The sequence below is a fragment of the Coptis chinensis genome, chromosome 6, assembly GCF_015680905.1.
Source record: "Coptis chinensis isolate HL-2020 chromosome 6, ASM1568090v1, whole genome shotgun sequence".
Taxonomy (NCBI): Eukaryota; Viridiplantae; Streptophyta; class Magnoliopsida; order Ranunculales; family Ranunculaceae; genus Coptis; species Coptis chinensis.
The window spans coordinates 45410157-45433007 of record NC_141461.1 but is presented as its reverse complement, the minus strand read 5'-3'; the positions used below and the strand labels follow the sequence as shown (position 1 = coordinate 45433007).

The window sequence follows — 22851 nt, the reverse complement described above, 5'->3', positions numbered from 1 at the left end:
CCAAAAAGTATATAGCATTAATCAATTACGCACCAAAAGGAACACACATTCCGGATCCAGTGAAATCAGCTCTAAAGCACCGACTGCTGGGTCTACCCAGAAAATCCAGGTCGGTTACCAGATTACAAAAACCAAAGTTAACGAACTGCCACTTTCACGGAAACCAGTTCTCCAAATTCAAAAGAAGCGAACTGCTCGGGCAAGCCCGAAAACGCAGCTCTAGTGTTTAACCCTCGTAGGGGCAAAGAAGACACACGTTCTTATCAAACACAAAAACAAATTCTCACCAGAAGACAGAATCGGCATCACGGAGCAAATAACCACATGTTTATCCTCGGAGGCGGCCGGGTCGAGGGAACATGCCCGGCACTCGCAGAACAACACGCGATACCGGCTCTCGAGCCCCATCCGCCCGTTAGTGCGCGGTATTTCGTCCAGCCTTGGCGTATCACTACAAAAGCGCTGGTATACGCTGCTCGAGCCTTTACGGGCAACCCTCTGGCATTGCTTCGCATACTCGGTGACTTCCGCGATCTCCACTTGCAGATCAGCCATAGACGCAGCAAGTTTCGCATTTTCATCGAGAATGATGATATCTCCCGACATAGTCTCCAACCTTTTCTTGTCACCACCACCGAAAATTCGCGGACATCCCAAATCACTCGGGCATCAACATCAGTATCAGAGCGTTGCACAACACTCTTCAACTTATCATAACCAGCAAGAAACTACAAGTACGGAAAGACAATGAAAATCAATCAAAACGGACGACTAAAAAGTTCACAAACAACGTACTCACCAAACAGCTTGCCATGTCCATGGTCCCCAGGAGCGTATCCATATCTTCGTCCTCGACCTCAGCTTTGTCCCCGTCCAGTACGATACCCCTCAGGAGACTAGTCGCTATAGGCGCAGAGTGGAAGCTGCAGTCGGAGCGCTTTCCAGCACGCCTCTTCCCCGTCTTCCCGACGTAGAAGAACTCACTTCCCACGTCCCCAACGTGAGAGTGCGAGCTCCTACTGGCGACGTGGCCCCCCTGCTCCAGGTCGTCTACCCTTTCGGCAGCCCGAGGGACGCCGTCCTCCGGTGCGACGACGATCACAATACCTCCATGGAAAGCCACCACGACCTCCGGCCGTTTAGCTTTTGGACCCGACGCTACCGCTTTCCTCTTGCCACGGTCCTCGTGCACATGAGAATGAAACTCCATTTCCTCCATCGAGAGGAAGAACTTCTGAGACCGCCTTCCCCCCTAACAAAAGGGTCACACCGAGCCATAGAAAAACTAAAGCACAAGGAACAAAACAAAGCCAATGAGGGAGAGATAGCATCCAACATCACGATCAAAAAATAAAAGAGCAAACATATACGAGAAGATGACCAAAGAAAGCAAGCAAGTTCGAGGAGGAGAAAAGACAAGAAGAATGAAGTCCAAATGCCGTCGCTCTCCCCGAACAATTTATATTTATGCAAGTGAAACGTCTCTTCCCGAGGCAACTCATTATGGCATCGAGACGCCAAACGCCAATCCAACTGGCAACCATCATTTCATATTTCACGCATCGTTTCATATCCGCTGCGTGCCAAGCACGCGATCAGAATGGAGGTGACCATCGCTCACAGACGCTTCCAAATTGTATCAAGATCGATTAACTAGAGGACGCTAAAACCGGCTACACGCAAAACAGTTCAAAAGTGACACAGGTCCACCAACCCAAAGGCAAACAAATCAAGCGGATATACAAGACGCGCCAGAAGAAAGACAAAGGACAACAATATAGCCTTAATATAAAACAGTTAGCAAACTGAAGACCACGATCCGCCCAAAATCGTCGAATAAGCCGAAGCCGGGGTCTACCCAGAAATCCAAACTAAACATCAGTATCATAAAACAAGTAAAGGAAAAGACGAGCTGCCCGGGCAACCCCAGGAAAACAGCTCTATTGTTTTAGGCCAGAGGCCGCATACAAACACAAAAACCAGACATTGACCGCTCAAATAACATCATCGAAGCCTTCAACAAGAGGGACGGTCGACGCTTCCGAATGTTCGGATCACCAGGAGACGCCACCACTCCTTCAGTTAGCGTCCCACCTGTATCACACCAACAACGGGAGGTCGATCAACCACCACCTTCAGAGCCGGACCCGGCAGACCAAAGACTACCGACCTCTAGCGAATCGACACATGGGTTCTATTGTAGGTCCATGAGATCGGCTCCTCGGGCGGTCGCCGATCTCGCCCTCCAGTTCTTCTATTTCAGCACGGATAGCAAGATAGGCCTCTCTTGCCTCCATCGCAGTAGCTTTACAACGTTCAACGAACGCATTAGCAGCAACACCCTTTTTCTTCAGATCAGCGACCTCATGCCTCAGCCCAATCGCCTCGCTCACGGTGACGCCCTTCTCAGAGATAAGCGTGACCGGGTTCGCCTTCAGAGTATCCAAACCACCTTCTCCGTTTGAGCTATCGCCGGAGATCGAGAGACCTCGAGCCTCGCGGACTCGACCTCCGACTTCTCCATTTCAAATAACAAGGTACTCTTCAATTTTCAATTCGATACCCAAAGAACCACCGCAGCAGCTCCATTATAGTACCACAAACAAACGATAAGCAACATTAATACAATAAGTAATAGCACAAAACAAGAATAACGCGTGACCACTTACCGCACAAATCGCCTTTATCCACCCTCTTAGATTCGACTCTAGCTCCTTGGCATCAAGGTCCTTCCTATCACCATCAAAAGCGTCATCCCTCCAACAAGCAAAGCGGTATATGGGTGCGGACTTGTAGCTGCAACCGACCTCTTCACATAGCGCTTCTTCCCGATCCACCTCATCATCGTACATCGTCAAGCGCTCCCAGATCGTCCTTTGCCGATCTTCGGATCGCCCCTTTACAAAGATCTCTTGAGCCAACCTTCCCTTCATCTTGCACGAGGCATCTCCAACAACCCGGTCGAAGACCTCGGGCAGCCTCGAGTAACCTCCGGGCCGCCCTCAACTAGGGCGCCGAAGTCGGCATCGGCTCGACCTCTGGTTCATGAGCCGCCCTCCCACCCGTTCGCACCTCACCACCCTGTGCGGTCTGGGCCACCCTCGCAGTCTTAGCAGGTCGGTATTCCGGAATGTCGAAGGGAGCGTCCTCCACATCAAAAGGAGCATCCTCCCGACCCTTCCCCGATCCAGACCCGGAGGCCCCAAAGACTTCGGGGGTCACTTCACCCCAAGATCTGACCCGGTTTCTATCCTCTCTGGTCACCAGATCACTCCCACGCTTCTCCATAACACGTTCCTTGGACGCTCCCTTACCACGAGCCCTTGTTTTCTGAGCTTCCCTTCTCTTCCGAACGGCAGGCCCTCCACGCTCCTTAAAGAATCCGGCGACCTCTGGCAACTTCGCTTTTTCACCGAAATCATTTAGCGAAGCTTCGATCATCGCTTTCGGTTCGTCTCCTGCGCAGGACGGGTATCTGTACAAAAGACAAAATAACAAATGTTAGATCAACACAGGATCAGTCGATATCAGCGTGAAACCTAAGAAAACGTACTGGTACCCACCAGTAAAATCACACGTTTTCCTGTCCACACTAAACCCGCTCGCACAGTAGTTACCGACTAACAGGAACGGTCTTTTATCCCAAGACTCGTTACTCACTCCATCCAGAACGGGCGACAGAGTAGCTCGGGTTTGCAAGCTAAAGTTATATGCCCTAGATCGCTTCAAAGTGAAGTGCTCAATAATATCAGCGACTTCGATCTGGTATTCACCGCTGGCGTTCAACAGGTCGAACACCTTCAACAACCGCCATGTGTTACCCACGAACTGCACAGGCGCTTTGCCACAACGGTTCAAAAATTCGCAAACCAACTTCGAAAATGGTATCGCTATATCGCCCTCGGTACCTCCACAGACGATCACCCCGGGTGCGGTGGGGCGTACCTCTCGCCAAAGACCAAATCGCCTTCGCTTCGGCTCGTGGATCTCCGCACCGGCCCGACGCTTATACCATATCTCTTCCTTAGATATGGAAACGCCCTCAAAGCATGTTTATCCACATTTAGGGCGGCGGCATTTCGAATCGACCTCTCTCCCGCGTCACGAAGTGCTAACGTCGGCAAACCACGAGCGATCGAGCATCGCCTTCCTCACTCATCCCTTCATCCCCATCACCCTCACCCAAAGATACCAACCGATTCGTCTGTCTCCTCCTCATCTTCCCAACCGAGGGAAACTTCACGAACCTCGTTCGAACGAGTGTCATCGGAATCCGACATCTTTCTCCTCTAAGCTTAACAAATCTAGCTACTAGTATCTAACAGAGTACCCTAACAACTCTAGCACAGAAGCTTAGCACCAAACAAGGGAAACGCGTTCAAAAATGGCAGAGAACTAACCTGAAGATTGATGCGCTAATGAAGTTCTCTCTACCAGACGAAGCAGCCAAATGAAGTTTCAGTCAAGCAAGTAAAATTTTTGAACAACCGCCCCTCCAATTTCCAAGGCATTATGATTACACCCTAGCCCTAGCCGCCCACGACTTCCAAACAACTGTCTTGTCTTTTCACATCCCGAAAAAAGGTCTTTCACGCGTTTCTTCTTCAAGAATCGCCAGATCATCCGTCGCGTCGCGACACGTCACACGATCGCATCGCAACCAGCTCACGCGGTTAACACTAGTCGTTTCTACACCGATCGTGGGCGCATTCCCACCTATCACATAGTACGCTACAGCCGTTATTCTCTCTCGCTCAAGGTCGTTATCACAACCTACCGGTAGGGGGTCGGTAGGGAGTGATATTCTCTATCCAAAGACGCGGCTAACATGGTGGAACTAATACACCGACCTATGGTCTCGTGTCGCATCCATGAGCCAACATCGCCCCGGGGACGGATCGCAACATCATGCGAACTACGCCAGAAGTGACACGCACTCTATCCATAAGCAATCATGACTAAAGGTGTACTTGCACTCATCCCGACCGATCACCATCGGTCACGGCCGCTAGTTACCGCCTGATCGCCACTCCTCATCATCACAAATGACCTATGTAGATATTTCTCACGTGCCCCATGATCCACACCCCACGTTGGTGACATCCTTTACACGTGGAGGGTTAGGATACACTCTCGATCTCTATAAATACCTCTCCTATGAACTACGCCAGACTTGATTCTACTCTGACCCCAGGAACCCAGAGTAAGATACGTAGGCAGTTCGCTCTCAAAACCGAACTCGGTCTCACCCATCCAACCATACCAGTCCCCCAGAGACTGTTTGTAAGGGAATATCACATCACACCTTTACACTCCTCATTCTACTCCATTGTTTTCTTCACGGTAATGTATTAGTCAACGGGATGGCAGTTTGGCACATCTAATTTCTATCCACTTCACTCCCAATCTCATCCAAGTATGGTGGAGTGCAATCCGTTGACCGTCATATGCATGTTATGACTTTTGTAATAAGATAAGATGTGAGACGATGTAATAGCGTGTGTAAGATGTAATGTATACGCGATAAGTTGGACGACGAAATAGGCAAAGCAAAATAAAATATTGGAAGATAAGATTTATTACGAATATTAATTGGGAAACTAACAGTCATAAGGCGCAGCATAGCCGGTCCAGCCTCTGGTTTGTTCGGTCACCCGCTCAATTCCCCTCATGACCCAAAAAAAACACTGTTAATTTTGTTAATTTTTTTTTCTTTTTTTTTAAAGTTTGTGATTCAGATCAATTCAACATATTTTGAAACAGTTAGTTCCATATCATCAATAAACTTCTTATCAGAACGTGAGAACTATGGGGAAAGCCGAATTTCCATATTGTATGCACTATGCAGGAACAACAAACAGTGAGCATTTGCTAGGCAAAATTGCAAATGTTCAATATAAATTGAAAAAAAAATGAAAATGAAAGCAGATAGTGATCAAACTAGGATTTCGGTATCATCAAGCATCTGCTTCAGCCTTCAGCTATCTACTTTCAAATTTGGGAAAATGGTGTGTTTGCAGTTTGCAACATAATTTATGCATAAGTTACGGGGAAAGCAAGCATCCACGAGGAGCACTTCAGACACAATTTGTGATAAGCCTGATCTAAGTAAAATATCATCTTCAACCTCCTTATTTGTTTCTCGAGTTTTTTTTTTTTTTCAATATTTTTATTATATACAATATAGTGCTCATTTATCAGAGATGTGAGAGAAATTACTTTTAGACTGGCGATGTGGAGAACTCACTAACAGCTTCTAGTTTCATTTAACTATTGGAGCTGTAACCAAACACCATGCATAACAGCATAACCATAGTGTTAATCAGTGGCAGAGCCACATGGTGGTTACATAGGGCACGTGCCCCAAGTGAACTTGGCGGCAACAATCAGTTTGTAGTTACTGGCTTACTACCAATGTGTGTCAGTGACGCCATGGACTACTTCCACCCTCTAAGTCAAAGCATAGGTGAATTATCTAGTACAATTACCCAAAACACATTTTAACCATGTTGTTATACCTAAGCAACTTTGCACTACTGTCGATTCACATGCTAGGATTTCAAATGAAACATGTGTACAGACTCAAAGGTTCTTGGTATATATTATCCCCAATCTAATTTTACCACATTTTTCAATAAAAATGTAATACTTGATGGTTAGGTCATTAAAAAAAAAACTACTTAGCTGTTTATTAGCTTAATAATAATCTTTTATTGCTAATATATGGTTAACCAAATCAAGGCGTTTTTTTCCCCGGTAAGGTATCCAAGTGCCCCATGTGTCGGTGATTCCTAGCTCCTGCACTGGTGTTAATGATACAAAAACACATTCAAGTAAAGCAGTTTGCTGTGAGGTGACTTGGGTTCAAATTTATATTCTCAAGGTTGCACTTCAATGCACCACAATAATAACAATGAGTCTGTGAGCCGAGTTGAGAGAACTCTACAAGAACAGATAAATAAGTACAAAATGTACCAACACATGATCAATAAACTCATAAACACTCCAGGATTATAACACAGAGGAAAAAAAAATAAAAAATAAAAAATAAAAAAGAAGAAGATATGATTTCTCAATACATGTTTCCAATAGTAGAATTACCAATATAGAACTCCCCAAAAAAAATCGATGTCCCTACCAACACTTTCCAATTTACAGAAGTGGATAATGCCAATTTGGGAATGTAGCAATTATGCATATCACGGTATAATAGCTAAGACAATTTTGAGGTTGTGGGACCATATCTACGAATTAGTCCTATATGCTCTCTATGAAGGATGATGTCCAAAAGATCAAACTCACAATGTTAATGGGTTGTCTGGAAACTAGGATCCAGGAAAGAATGTGATTATCCTAAGAGACCCCTGAACTTGAACAGCCTAAAAATCCACAACTTGGCTAACTAGAAAAATACATTTTATAGATACAATAAGTTGAATAGCCGGTTTAAATAGGGAGAACTGGAGAATATACTAGTTTATATCAAATTAATTCCAAACTCAAAACAATCAACTCGATTCTTTTTTTTTTCCTTTTTTTTAATAGATAACTCAATTGCATGCAATTGATAAATGTATATAAGAAAAAGGGAAATATACAATCTATTCATCTACCACACTTTTTAATCCCCCAACTGATCCAATGCCGATTCTTAACAAACTAACCCTCCTAAAATATAATGGACAGTCTAATTATATTAGACTCCCTAAGTCCAATTTTCATGGTAAGCCAAACTGCCAAACCATATTCCAAAGGGTTCATTTGTCACCCAATTAGACTGGCAAACATGGTGAAAAACCAACAACCAAAGCAAAATAAAGCATCTGACCATCTAAGAATAAAAAAAAGTGCAAAGCTCTACCTTCCCTAGTGGAGAAGCCGATGTACCACAAGTAAGACATTGTTCTTGATTCCCAGAAAACATGCCAGTGAACTTCGCAAGGAGGACTTGTCTAAAACACACATCATACGAGGAGTCAATACCACTAGATATGTCAGAGCATATGCCCAGTAAGATAATTTGGAATTAACACAGTGGCCTTTGAAAAATCTTGGTGTTCAGAGATTTATTCAAATTGCCTAAAGAGCTATAAAAAAAAAAAAAAAAAAACAAGAATAGCAACCATATTAGCACTTTTAACATTTTAAGTCTCTTTCACTAAAATGTGGAACTTATTTTCTGACATTAAAAATTCTTACATGGAAGAAAAAGAACAACAAGATTTCCAAAGACACCAAGCAGGACCTTATTAAGAGCTTAATGGCTTTCCTGTTTAACTTTTCTACGATAAATGCCATGCTTAGTGATCATAAATATAGAGATTAATATCCAGGCTACTCTGCACCCCCGCAAACCATTCGGCTATATTGTCTGTAAGAACAATAACTGAACTCGAGTTGAAGTTCACTACACACGTAGATAGATATGTACCTGTGTAAAGTCTAAGGAAGTTAAAACAAGTTGATGTACTCCATTCTTTCATCTAATTCGACTGAAACTAGCAAATGGCTCCAGATTTGTTTTAGGTGCAGGATTTGCCACCACTTCAGGAGTCCCAAAGACGTTCCAAAATCTTAGTGTTTCATCCCCAGCTGCAGATGCTACGGTGCACCCATTTGGACTCTGAAAAGATAATTAGAAATTCAACATAGGAAAAATGTTAATAAATATGACTCATAATTCTATCCATAGTTACTTGGAAAAACATTAATTAGTACTTGAGTCATGAATAAAACTCTGGAAGTGTGACCAGTAAGCTCAGCCATCTTAACCATTGATGGGTACTTCCAAAGAGTTAACTGGTAATGTATGAATCCATGAGAGCTCAGCAGTTCTCTCTCGTTTTTATTACATAACAATGCACAGACTTGTGAACCGGTGTCGACTGAGTTCAAGCAAGCACCAGTGTGAGTATTCCAAAACCTAATGTGATGGTCACACACACCTCCACCAAAAACAAGCACACTACTGTGAAATGGACACTAAGCAAGGGCCTTAACTGCAGCGGTGTGGTTGTCGAGCCTGTGTAGCCACTGAGTAGGAGAATTTGAAGAGGCCATTGAGCAGTCCCATGTATGCAGAAGGTTATCATTTCCACCGCTAGCTAGTTGTTGACCAGAGGATGACCAATTCAGTCCACAGACCTCCAGTTGGTGCCCTTCATATTTTTCAACAATGTGGTTGTTGATTCGCACATCGTTGTTAATGATCACACTGTCCATTCCCCCCAGTGGATAAAATATGTTCATTCCAATCTAAAGACCCAAATCGTGAACTATGTCCACCTCGCAGTGTCCTCATTCTTCTATTAGATACAACATCCCAAATTTGGACTTCCGAATTGTTCAAGCCAACCGCAAGGTTACCTCCATCAGAAGCCCAGTGCAGACTTGTAATGGGACCATTTTCATTGTCAATGGTCAAGAGCTCAGTCGTGGATGAATCAAAAGCATCCCACAAATAAACTGTGTTACCAAGACCAATGGCCAACAGTTCAAGTAATAATCATCTCCCATATCAAGTGCATCAAGAGTCCTCTCGGAAGTCTGTAAACCATCAAATCACATCAGTACACATAATCAAAGCAATAACCATATTAATAAAAGAATGAAAAATATAACTCACTTGATGTACTTGTTTGATTTGATGTTGTTAGCATTAGCAAATCGTCCCGTGTTTGCTTTTGGTATAGGTTTTGCCATTTATCTTTGTGATAAATGCTACATATAGGATTGCTTCATTTGCATCATTATAACATATATGCCAACTGAAAGCTGGATGAATTTTTCTTTATAACTATTTCAAAAGAGAAGTGTGATAATACACGATTTTGTTAATACATGATTTTGTTGAATACAATGTATTTTAGTAATTCTATCTCTCAAACTGTTAGCAACTCCAAGTGTAGGATCACTCTGCACTACTACAGAAAAGCTCATATACCACTGTTATTTACAGTGGTAAAAAGCCTTTAGCCACTGTTTTCATACCGTGGTAACAACCACCGTGACAAATACTTCTAGCAAAACCGTGGGAAATAGTACCTATTATATACCACGGTTTTGACTAAACCCGTGGTATTAGTATTTCCAAACCGTGGTTAATAGTCTAAACAATATGCTCTATTTGATTTGAACCGTGGGGAATAGTGATGCTAAATACGACAGTTGGATAAACACCGTGGGGTATATAAACTACTTATACCTCGGTTCTTACCAAACCGTGGTTTATAGTCATTTAAAAAAAAAATTAAAAGCCCATAATTATTTGATTCTAATCATATTCATTCAACCTGCAACCTACCCTTTTCACCATATATATCCACAATAGATTTAAAAACACATTGCTCAAATAAACAATTCATAGTACAACACGAACAAAAGAAATAAATTTAGACATCCAACACGAAGACATTGAATTGCTAAAAGAGTTTTGAACTTTTTCGAGTCATCAATAATGAAATAAACATCCAAATTTAGTTGTTCTATCAACATAATAATGACCTAACTTGTTCCATCAATCAAAAGAGCAATCTATTTGTTCCATCTAAAATATCAAAAAAATGGTGAGACCAAACACCAAACCTTAACTGGAATGGGTCAAAACCTAGCAAAGACACAACGCTTGGCTCAAACGCTCCATTATGCTGGATGAATCTAAGAATTTCAAGTCGAATAACATCAAGTTCCTCTTGTGTGTATGTATCTTTGAGGGATAGATTTGTTATCTGCACGATCAAAGATCATAGAGTAATATAATAACTAAATAATGAAGATTACCACAAAATAGAGAATGCTAGTGTATGACGACTTATACCTTATTTTCAAAAGAATTATCTGAACAAGCTTCATTATTTCTCTCATAAACTTCATTATGTAATACCTACACTCTTTACTATTTGCATGTGATTGCTTGGGGGTTTGGTGCCTGATAGTGTATCTTTAGGAACCTACCATACCATTTTCGGTTTACTATAAACAGAAGTTTAACTTATCATGAAAAAGGTACCTCAGAAGTAAATCTGTAAGCACCATGCCTGGAGATACTGTATGTACTCCTACCTTCAACCACTTGCAATCTGTCAAAAGTGATGCCCCGTTCGCCTTTATACCGCGACTTGGTCGAACCATATCTACAAGTCAAAGTAGTCACAACTGAGTGAAAAGCATTAACAAATAATAAACAATCTTAGATCTATGTTGTCAAGCACGAGGCAAGGCGCAAGGTTCCCAAGTAGCGCCTGGGATCTGAGCCGCCTCGACTACGCCTTCAACAACAACTTGGAACTTGCCGCCATACTCTTAGATGCTAAGCACAAACACTGCTGTTTACTTTAAAATGAATAAAATTAGATTAAGAATGAACAAGAATAAAGCTTACATAGCTATCAAAGGGGTACTAGAACCTCCAGATCCTGCACCATCCATGTTAAATATGTGACCTCCTTTTTCATGGGATCTCATCACCCGCATGTCTTCTCGTGTGCAAAGCAAAGACCCAACCAAATTTGTTGAGACAATCTATTCATACAATCATGATGTATAAAACTATGTCAGTTAAGCACCACCGGCCCCTTTGGGAAGAATAAGTACACTTAGTAACTAAAGTAGACCATCCGTCTCAGTTGAGAAAAAAGCCAAAAATCCTTCATATCATGGAAAGCAATGGTTACTATTTAGATTTATGTCACCAATTTTATTAGCTCATTAAACATATGGTCACTAATTGATTAATGGCATTGGACCTTTACTATTACCACCCCCTTTGCGGAAGGTGATAGAAAACCACATTTCAGAAACAAGCAGTACTCAGATGAATGAATTCAAAGAAAAAGAAACACCTGCTCAATATTTTCATTTGCGAACTGCAGTAAGGGTCTAAAACCTTTATTGGTGCCAGCATTGTTTAGCTGTTGAAAATTAGCAAAACTAATTAATTAGAAAAAATATAGGAAGAGATGATAAATACATTGCAATAGATAGACAGAAAGAAAAAAAGATGAATAAAAAGCGAAAACAAAAGTTTTCAAAACAATCTTTGAGCTATAATATTCGAATGTAATTGCATAACCAAAGGAATCATTCACAAGGATATAATTATAAGAACGCTAGTTTCAAATCGGTATAGCATCAAATCAAACATAATTAGTATTCAAGTCACAAAACAATGAAAAACAGTTGCATAACCAAAGGAATCATTCACAAGGATATAATTATCAAGAACTTGGCACCGATCTCCAATAAGCAAGTACTTTTATGTTTTAAATTGAATCTGGTTGACAAACTGAAAAAGACCATGACAATTATCTTCAAGCATAATACTAGACAAGTACGACTATCAACTGTTTAACAAATTACCAAGAACATACTCCTTATTTCCTTCTTTTGGTTTATATTAAACATAAAACAGACTGAGAAGGGAACAACAAAAACAAGAAGAAGAAGAATAATCATAGTAAAATGAACATATTAGTTAAATTGAAAGTAATTAAAATTTCAAACTAATCTAAGAAATCTTACCTTCCAGTAATGACAATATTTCTTGGACCAGCCTTATAATGTTCTTCCAAAACCATATTGGAACCAATCATCGTTCCGATTATAATTCCCCCAAGCCAACTATACCATATCAAAGTATCCAATTGATTGTTCCCACCTTCAAACAAAATTCACACAAAACTTTCTCAATCCAAAAATTCCAAATTATTGTAAAATGTCCCACCAAATTATGAAAAATTCAAACCTAACAATTGAAATCCAATTGCAAGTATGACTCCAGTACTCATCATACTCACAAGATATCTTCCAACTTGAGTAGCACACTACAATTCAAACTTAACCAACAACAAGTTTATAAGCAAAATAATATAACAAGCATATTATCCACAAATCTTACCGAGAGGAAAAGCCATTGCTATCGCCCCTGCTAACGCCCCGCAACACACACTCTCAAATGGTTCCAAATGACCTTTCTTAGTTTTAGCCAACATCGGCTTTCAAATACTCAAACGACGAATAACTCAACACCCCAAAGGTAAATTCCTAAGCAAAGTCAAAGCAGTATAACCAAAGATATAAACCCAATATCCCGCCTTTCGTAATATATACTGAACAAAACTTGCCAAGACCTACCCACCACACTGGCTTGCATCCTTTGAGTAATAAGCTCTTTCGACACCATTACAGCTGAAGACACAATATTCCCCATTGCACCAGCAGTTGGTGGAATTAAAACAGATGGGTATTTACTAAATTTCGATAAAAATAACTTTTCAAACTCACAAGTACCAAAATAAATTGCAGAAGAAACAATTGAACCAACAATTACAACAGAAATGCCGCTATAAAAACCCAATATCCCCTTTGCTTGGAAAGTTTTCACAATGACATCTACACTTCCTTTGTAAATTTGAGTTGCCCCTTTGGTTTGTAACTTTGTTTTAATAGTGTCTAAAGGTAAAAGACAGACATAAGTAAAAGCACCGACCATACCTCCAAATTGATGAACCAATGAGTGCTTTCTCAAAAGTTGTCAAGTTTTTCATCAAAGTTTGAATCTTTGGACTCCCTTTTAGCAAAGGGTTAATCCAATTTTTTGATTTGGGGTAGAAATTTTTGTTCCATTGAAATGGAAATTGAAGAGAATGTGATATTGTTGTTTGGAGGAGATAAGAGAGTGTCGTTGAAATGAGTGAAAAGGTTGTCGAAATTAGTGAGACTTTAAAGGTTGGCGCCAAGCAATGAAGTTTGGAGGTGGAAAGACCAAGTGATGCAGAGCTTGTTCTTCATTTTTAAGGTAGGGTGCGGGGTTTTGGTAGGCTTCCTTTGTCCACGGTATCCAGGCTATTTTGCAAAACATTCGCCACCTTTTTCGTTGAAACTGTGGGATATATGAATACCAAAGCACAAATTAGCTGATTTTGAGTCGTTCCGTGGTATATGGCACTTTATATGCCACTGCTTTACGAGACTAGTGGTATTTGCTTGTGTCGAAATTAGAAAAGTTATTCTTACCGTGACAAATGCCTATTAGCCACTGTTATTAGTGAAACCGTGGGATATACTCTTTGACCTACCGTGGGGAATGAGCCTTTATGTAGTAGTGCCGGCTTGTGTTTAGTCCCACTTTTTGCAACTATTTATCTGCAAAGCCTTTGGTTTTATGTAGATTACTAGATTTTGAACCCGTCCAACAAACGGGTGCAGTTATATAAATTATTCTGAAAAATATTTGCTACTATGCAAAGCTATGAGATATGAATATTATATTGATTGCTCATTTAAATTTCTTGTAACTTGGAAACTCCACTCTCCATAAAAAGAAAAAAACCCATCCATGAAAAAATCAACCAACTTCTTTTTGTTGTTGGAAAATAGAAATTTTATTGAAATCCTATGCGAGCTACTCTAGGCTCAACACTTAAGTTGGATATCATGTAGTCATGCTTAAGCATTGAATACCATTTTTTTTTTGCAATTTATCGTACCTATGAACTTTAAGATAACAAATAAAATAACTTCCATCCTCATTTAATTTTCTATGTCTTACATGCTTGAAGGGATAAATGATCTTGCTCTAAGAACCTCTTTAAACATAAGGGTTAGACTTTAATCCCATCAAAACCTATAAACCAATAAACGCCTATGTTAATAAGTTTCAAAAATAGCATCCAATTTAAAATTTGTGGTTACAATGTATTAAGATCAAAATAAACACGATGAGACAATCTACTTAGAAATTACTATGACTAAGCTTACTAATCGGAAAGCTATTACTACAATGAACAACTTATATGCAGCTTTAAGAAGAACTGACAGGTAAAGCTTTCTATAGTGCCATGTACAGAGATGAATATGCTTACACCCCAATTCAGTCTTCATAAATTCGTGAAAAAAAAGCAAAATAAATTTTCCTGATTTTGCAAAGAGTTAGTCCAAAACTTGAGATTAGTTATTCATTAGCTCAAGAGATTGAGAGTATTGAAACGGTTAATTTACAACTGTGGAAAAATAGTGAAAAGTGTCTCTTGAATGGGAGGCCTCGAAAAAATGCAAATGCTTTCGAAGTTTTTTTTCCGGATAAGTAATATTCATTAATATATGTTTTTGAAGTAGATATATGAAAGATAGAATAAAATAATCTTTGTTATTCTGTAAACAAAACAATTAGGAGTTAAGGAGACTCCAACCTATATTAACTTGGTAGTCTTAAGTACATTTTGCGTCTAGCACCTGCTTCTACTAATACAGAAAGAATTTCCTTAAGTAAAGGCATGTTGAACAATAATACATTTTCGATAAGATCAGCTGCTCTATTTACTTATCTAAATACATGAGAAAAGCATGGATGTTATAGCAGTACCAATTGTATAACTCTATTGGAAACGATCGAAGATGTTTCGAAGTTGATTCTCTAGAATTTGTTATGCATGTCAACAGTGCCAACTAAATTTTTGAAAAATTTATATCGAATTATCTCCTTTTGGTTGTTGCAAAATAGGTTAAATAACCGTAGTCCCCTTCCATGTATTTTACTTCTTTGCTTGTATGGGGAAACCTATCAGTATTCGGCTAACTTTTCAGATTTTAATAGGGTGAATAATAAGTATCAGTGTAGAACTGTAGAACAACTATCTCAACTACTTCATTATTGAATCTTTAAGCTTGATGCGGAGATGTTACATATAATCAACATAGTGATAACAACAAATTGGACCTGAGCACCGTGACCAAACTATGCAATACTACGAAATTTGAAACGATGCTTCACACCTTAGCTTCATGTCCATTTAGGTAGTTACCTAGCCAACACTGTTCCATATTCTCCAGCTTGTCCCGGCCATGTGCAAATGAGATTCCATCTCTTGAGTGAATTGTGGATGTTTTGAACTTCTTGTCAATTTTGGCGGAACTCATCAAGTTCTTTTGGAAATTGTATGATGCCATTCCAGTTCCTAAACATTGCAACTCACGAAGTTCTTTGAGTATCTAAACATTAATGAATCCAATTTCCATATGGCCATACTGTCATTATATCCATATTCATATCCATAAATAATAAGACCAACTCAAAGGCATGCTGAGAATAGTATAAGTGGCCGAAAATCACAGTGCATTATTGTAAGAATAAATTAAGATCTACGTAGGGTTAGGGACCAACTTCGATTCTTTTCATTGAAAAATCAAGTGACGATGCAAGGTGGAGCAGCATAGTTTCCTGTTTTTTTCCCAAACACTACAATGATGTATGAGGTTATTGAAATAAAATCTAAAACTAAGAAAACCTAAAGCTATAATAGAATAATTGATGACAGTAAGCTCAAATCTGATTTTGCAATTATGATAGACTAACTAAAAAAAAGGGTTATTGTCATTAATCCCATTAGATTACAAACATGCAAGCCAATATAACAAATTGTATTATATATAAAGCTGGCTAAATCATTAAGCACACTAAATTACTGCGTGCTATTATTTAAGGGAATGTGCAAAACACATGAAATTCCAAATAGTACAAGTGGAAATCACCTGTGCTTGCTTGCGTAACAAAGAACAATTTTGTTATCCTCCAAAATCAAACCTTTATTTTGCTTTAAGCATAAACATAGTACAAAAATCACATTATCGACCTATGCTAAACAAACATCTCCCTATTGTGCCTCGTGTGTGACAATCATGTTGTTGCAAGCAGGGAAGTCGCCACCTTGGCCCCCTTTTTTTTTCTAGGTGCCACCTTGCCACTAATCATAGTCAGTTATTTTATATAAGCATTAAGCAAAACTGCAGTTGATTCATCAAGTGTTTTTTTTTTTGAAATATTTAGAGGGTTAAGGTAGACCCACACCGGTTACATTGAAAGACCCTAACACCGGTTACATTGAAAGACCCTAGCCCGAAGGCTTACATTGCCCAAAAGCTCTCGCTGATGCGCCAGTTTTTAGTAGACCCAACCGCCTCCACCTTGTCCATGAAGACTTGCTTTCGCTCCTTGATCCACCCATCCTAGATGCATCTTGTCTCTAGCACGAAGGCTCATTTGGCCCAAAGGCCCATCACATAATTACACAAGAAAGAAATTTCAACCAACAACACTTGGTGGGATTCGAACTTGCAACCTCTCCCATGAGGAGAGGGGTACACATCCAATTGAGCTAGAAGCTCTTGTGTATCAAGTGTAAAGTCAAAGTTTAGATATCTGGTAATTACAAACTACCTAAGATTCTTGTTTTTGTAGTAATGATACCAATCAAAGTTAACTCTTCTGATTTCTTCCAGGTGACAGAGAAAAGACATGTTTCTTGCTATGGGACTCAAGTACTAGTAGTGACTACTTCCATGTGCCTTGATATGCTTTCAATTCAAGAATGCAAAAACATCTATGAGATTACTCTAGGTCTCAAAATGGAACTAACAACACACTTCAGCATATCTAAAACACTTCCAGGATGTCTGAGTTACCAAAAAAAAATTAAAAAATAAAATAAAATCTAATCTACACATTTATAGTGATTTTAATGGTTAACTTTCATTGAACTAAAAGAAGTATAAGTCATCTTCTTACTTACATTTTGCCATCTCGCTCACAGAGCCCAATCGATCTTTTGCTTAGCTTGCTGAAAAACTTCGCCACTACCATTAGTTTACAGTCGCTTATGTGAGAGAATTCACTCTTTGTAGGATGGCATGCTTTAGTGGGATTTTGGTGTTCGTCCCTATTTCAAGGATTGGGTGGCTCAGCAGCGGGCGGACTTGATTCACATCCTTGTTCAGCTGTCCTGTCGTGACAAACTTCACAATAGAGTAGTAAAGTAAGTATAAATGAAAGTTGTGGTTTTATTGCCGAAATTTCCTATACGCCACTTGAAACCATAAGTTGTCAAAACAGACTATTAAGACCTTAATTTTCCACTAACAAAACTCACAAAAGAACTCTAGAAGAGGGAGATTGGGCTTACAGGTGCGTCATCGTGGGTGAGAGGAAGACAGTATACATATGTTTGTTTAACTCTATTTTACTAATGCTTTAAGGGAGGTTTTCTCTACAATGCTTAGGGTTCCAATACATCCTTGGTTTTCATAAGCCTACGCCACTACTTTAGACCTAGGCGGTCTAAAAATATTAAATAACTAAACCCCACAACAAAGTAACTACGAACTTAATGTTTGCATGCTTGGCTCTTGGGTTATTAATTTGGTTCTCATGCTAAAAAATTGTCAGCTTATTAGTTCAATATCATTAGACAACAATGTATTTAGAAATATTCAAGCAAAGCGATGTACGGTGTTAAACAACAGGTTCTTGCTACACTTTTTCTTACCAGAATATATATAATAGCTTAGAAGAAACTTACATTATAGATCAGAGAACATTGGACCACACTCATTATAATCTTAAATTGAAGGTAATTTTAGTCTTTAAATAAATTGTGAGTACTCGTGCATATCAAACACCATAACACAGGTTGAGCTTCAACATGCCTACCAATCGAGCGATTATATGAAAGATTAGCAAAACCTATACTAAATAAATCTAGGTTACATTGACACGCCGTATCGGACACGGATACGAATTGTCGGACACGGCAAAATATCAAAATTCGAGGTAAATTACATGTAATATGTGTCCGACACGGACATGTGGATATGTATCCGACACGGATTTTTTTCAAAATATGGCGTGTCCATGTAACCTAGAAATAAATATATTTAAAAACTGAGTAAGACCGTCCCAATAGTATACTCAAAGAGCATCCCAATAGTATACTCAAATCTCAAATTTGAGTGGATTATTAATCTCATAAGCACCCCTGATGGTTCCCTTCTACCATTCAGCTTCCCCAGCATTTTGCGATTTTCCATGGTTTATCAATTATCACACTGGTATGCATGATTTCTTAGTCAAAGGTGTTCACTACAAAAGTGAGTTGTTGGAAATACAAACTCCATTAGTAATAAAAAGGTAATAATGTTGCATGTGAAACACCACATTTTATTAACCACAAATACATTTCAAGAAATTGTTCAAAAGGGGAAGAATAGGGTGCTAGCCAGATAACTACCATAACATTGCCATAGCACAAAGTTTGGAAGCTGTTCTAAAATAGGACCAATTCATAATGTAAAATGTAATCATTTTGTTGATCTTATTGCATGTTAGCCAAGAGCTAAGGAAAAAATAAAAAGAAAATATGTAAAAAGAAAACTTCATTGCTACACTAACCGAAGCACCCAAATTGAAAAATAGGAAACGCTGTTATGAGTTATGACAACTTAAGTTTTTGATATGCTATTACGTGTTAACCAAGTCAGGCATACATGCATATTGTAGCTTGAGATACCAAGAACCAACATTGTATCTTCTGACTTTTAATAGCATGAAAAATAAAGTAGACAAACACCACACCACATGAATTTATAAAGGAAGAAAAAGGAGATGTACCTGGCTAGAGTATGGTTCTCGTGGTTTAATATTTTTTCTCATCCTCAGAAAATCTAATTAAGGTAAAAACATTGAGTTCCTAGCAAGACTTCAATCAACATTTCACAATTAAAGGTGTAGTAGTGTAATTCCTTTCAAGCTCATGTTTCTTAATCGCATTTCCATCTTGTTCCATTTTATTGTGCCTTCATAATCCCAGTAGCTCAAGTCTTTAGAACTATTTTACATTAGGCAAAATAGTAAGCATACTAAGAACACCAATTTACCTGATAAATTGAATAGACACCACGAAAATAAGATGTTTGAACGGATTTCTAAATTTCAAAAAACAGCAAAACAAGTTTATCCAAAAAAACATTTGAAATTGCAAACCTCAATTTGATTGCATTTTTTTTTTACCTTTAATTGCAGTCCCTAAAAATGTGGTGGATTGGAAGAGGAACCACTACAAAATGGAAACAACGTGATAAAATGAATCCACTGGTGAACAATGTCTATAGCCACACAGATAAATTCAACAGGACCCAATGCCTAACATATTCAGTAATTAAAGGATATGAGACAGTGGAGTAATCTAAAGTTATATCCACTGTTGTTAGGAGAAAGTCAAAGCCTGGGGCTCTAGGCTCTATGTTGGCGCCTCTAACAGTTCTTAAAAACCATTGTTGGCGCATGTGACAACATGCTTTTATCAAAACCAAGAATATATAACTAAAAACCAAACTCCAAAGTTATCCTGCATGACCGAAAGAAATTCACAGTAATAAGTAATGTAGCCATATATAAGATCAAAACGTAAATAATTGATCATTTAATTAGTGAAGTCAGGCAAACAATGTCTTAAGTCATTCCCAGTAAAAGTGTGTTAAAAGCAGTCTCGTTCATATCCAAACTCCACTTCCATAGTAAAAAACAGTACAAATTCAAAGAAATGTACCTGCATCTTTAAGTAACCGACTCTAAAGTAACATACCTTAAGCAAATCGACTTTGATGGAAGTATAAGTTGAAATAGCAAAATTTCTTCAAGTATAACACCAGACATAGAAAAGGCATGGAAGCCTATCCAATTAAGAGTGGAAGAACCGTGCTAAAAAGATGAAAACAAACCATAATCAATTTATGTTTATAAATAGGCATAAAAAAAAAAAAGATAGATCACAATGCAGTGCAATTACAATGCAATTAAGAATTCAAGATAGATCACAATGCAATTTTTTCGGCTTTCCAAATCATTTATTCAAACAACAAAGAACAAAAGATATACAAATAGGAAGTGTTACCAACAACCAAAACAATAACCGATTTTGAAAACCTTCAAAAGCTGATTCCATAAAAAAAAAACACAAAAACAAAAGGTCCAATAGTAAAGATATTTCACTAATAATACAATTAAATTGACAATTTCCCATAGGTTTATGGTAACTAATAATATATATAAATCAACTACACTAAATTTTATATTCCTAATCGACCAATAAACGGCCATTAACATTCTTCACAATTCAATTAAAATTGACAAAATAGCAAAAGTGTGTTCTCAGTAGCAAACCGAAAGAATTGAAGGAATTGTTCAAGTGACAAACAAACCTTATCCACGGAACTGCATCTACAGATGAACCATCTGCTATGCAAAAAACAGAGTTATTGTGTGAACGAATTGCATCGAAGACTTATATATGTGCGAAGGGATATAATGATAGGAGGGGAATAGGAGTAACGGATGGGAAATATAATGACAGGAGGAATTTGTTTTTTGGAAATTTTTGGTTAATGGACTTTAATGGTGAAATGGGGAGAGAGGAGTTCCAGGTACGTTTTTTGAAAGGTTTAAGAGTTTAAAACTTTAAATACAATCCTTGTAAACTTCCTTGTAAACTGCATGTACCACTTGACGTATGGAAGTTCACTGAAAGCAGGGCCGAAAATATTGGTCGAAAAATCAATTTTTCACCAATATTTATCATTTTTTCAGCCTACCAACTTCGAAACATTCAAAATATCGGCTCCGAAAATTAAATGAATTTTAAACCGATATATATTTCGGTAAAACCAATATAAAGATATATATCGGCAATATATTCTAACATATTCGATATATATCGTTTGACTTGGTTGGACCGTTTGACTTTTGACCGATATATATCGTTATATATCGGTGATATTTCCAATATATCCTAATTTTTCAATTTGGTTTTTTAGACTTGCCCCCCCCCCATTTCAAAGATGGATTAGACTTGCCCCCCCAAATTCAGGGAAATTAGACTTGCCCCCCCAAACTCAGACTTCGTCTAAGTCAATGCAGTTTGACCGTTATCTCCTTGTGAAATGTCCAAATTACCCTTTCGAATATAAAATTACCTAAATAGCCCTTGACTTCACAAGACCGAAGTTTTATTTTGAAAAATAAAACAACACGCGGTAAACATCTTGTTCACTCCGATCAACAAATCCATATTCCATCCCTAAAATTTGGCTCTCTCATTTTTAAAGGCGGAAAATGTACTCTAGCTTTCATTGTCCGTGTTGAGTCATGGTGTTATGTCGGGTTTGATAAATTCATGTTGTTTTAGTGTTAGTCTTCATAGCAAGTGCTATTTGTTATCATTTTCAACCATCAATCTGTTGCAACTTGAAGAGGAGAAGCAAGGACAAATTTTACCGCAATTTGTAGGTAATTATGTTACGCTTTTAAAGTTGTTTTAAGTATTTTTGGTGGAATATGTTGATTTGGTACCTGGGAAATCGAGAAAGATAACAATTTTATGCATGCAGTTTAAATTTTAATATAATTTTGACAATTTCGATTCAACCCATGGTTTTTTATGAATGGAAGTGGGGTTAACATTTATGTTTGTATTACAGAAATGGGTGATAGGAAAAATTTGAAGATACATTATGCTGGGTCGTTTTCAAAAAGAAGAAATGGAGAGGAATTGTCACATTTGGATTACAGATCAAAATATCCAGTTAAGGAAATGCTTGATGTTGATAGTGATGAGTTGAATATGATAGACTTTGCTGCAGATGTTAGTCTACCTAGTCACATGTCAAAGTTGGATTATATAAACATTAAGTTGTTCTATCTTGTTAGTGGTAAGCAAGTGTATGTAAACAGTGATAGTGGTCTTTTAGGAATGTTTGATTTGTTAGTTGTTGATGATGAAGGGTATTGTCATGTATTTGTGGAGAATGATATGGATGAAAGTGCTGTTCCACCATCTCAAGAATATGATGAAACAATGTGTACACTAATGGATTTAAAAAAATTGATTAAGAAGAGGGCTTTGAATGCAAATGACAAGGGGAATTCCATGCAAAAGAAGAAGAAGAGTGATAAGGACAAGGGAGAAGCAAAGGGAAAGAAGAAAAGTACAACACATATGAAAGGTAAAGGCGTACTAGTTGATGGGG

The 22851-nt window shown here is 38.6% G+C and overlaps 1 long non-coding RNA gene and 2 pseudogenes across 3 annotated transcripts; all 3 read right to left on the bottom strand.

Annotated features, from left to right (window-relative positions):
* Window positions 1–8437: 8437 nt before the first annotated feature.
* On the bottom strand, window positions 8438–15274 carry LOC147493208 (cell division cycle 20.2, cofactor of APC complex-like; annotated as a pseudogene).
* Window positions 10994–13632, bottom strand: LOC147493209 (protein MITOFERRINLIKE 1, chloroplastic pseudogene; annotated as a pseudogene).
* A 345-nt stretch (window positions 15275–15619) lies between the features above and the next one.
* On the bottom strand, window positions 15620–21288 carry LOC147493207 (uncharacterized). 3 transcript variants are annotated; one of them, XR_015199721.1, is made up of 5 exons: window positions 21028–21288; window positions 20412–20527; window positions 19838–19883; window positions 17565–17787; window positions 15620–15953 (listed from the first exon to the last, which is right to left on the bottom strand). It is a non-coding gene; the product is annotated as an uncharacterized LOC147493207 (long non-coding RNA). The 3 variants fall into 3 exon arrangements; XR_015199722.1 differs by lacking the exon at window positions 15620–15953 and adding an exon at window positions 19439–19704 and having other exon boundaries at window positions 16556–17787; window positions 21028–21276; XR_015199720.1 differs by lacking the exon at window positions 15620–15953 and having other exon boundaries at window positions 16556–17787; window positions 21028–21276.
* Between the last annotated feature and the right edge of the window lie 1563 nt (window positions 21289–22851).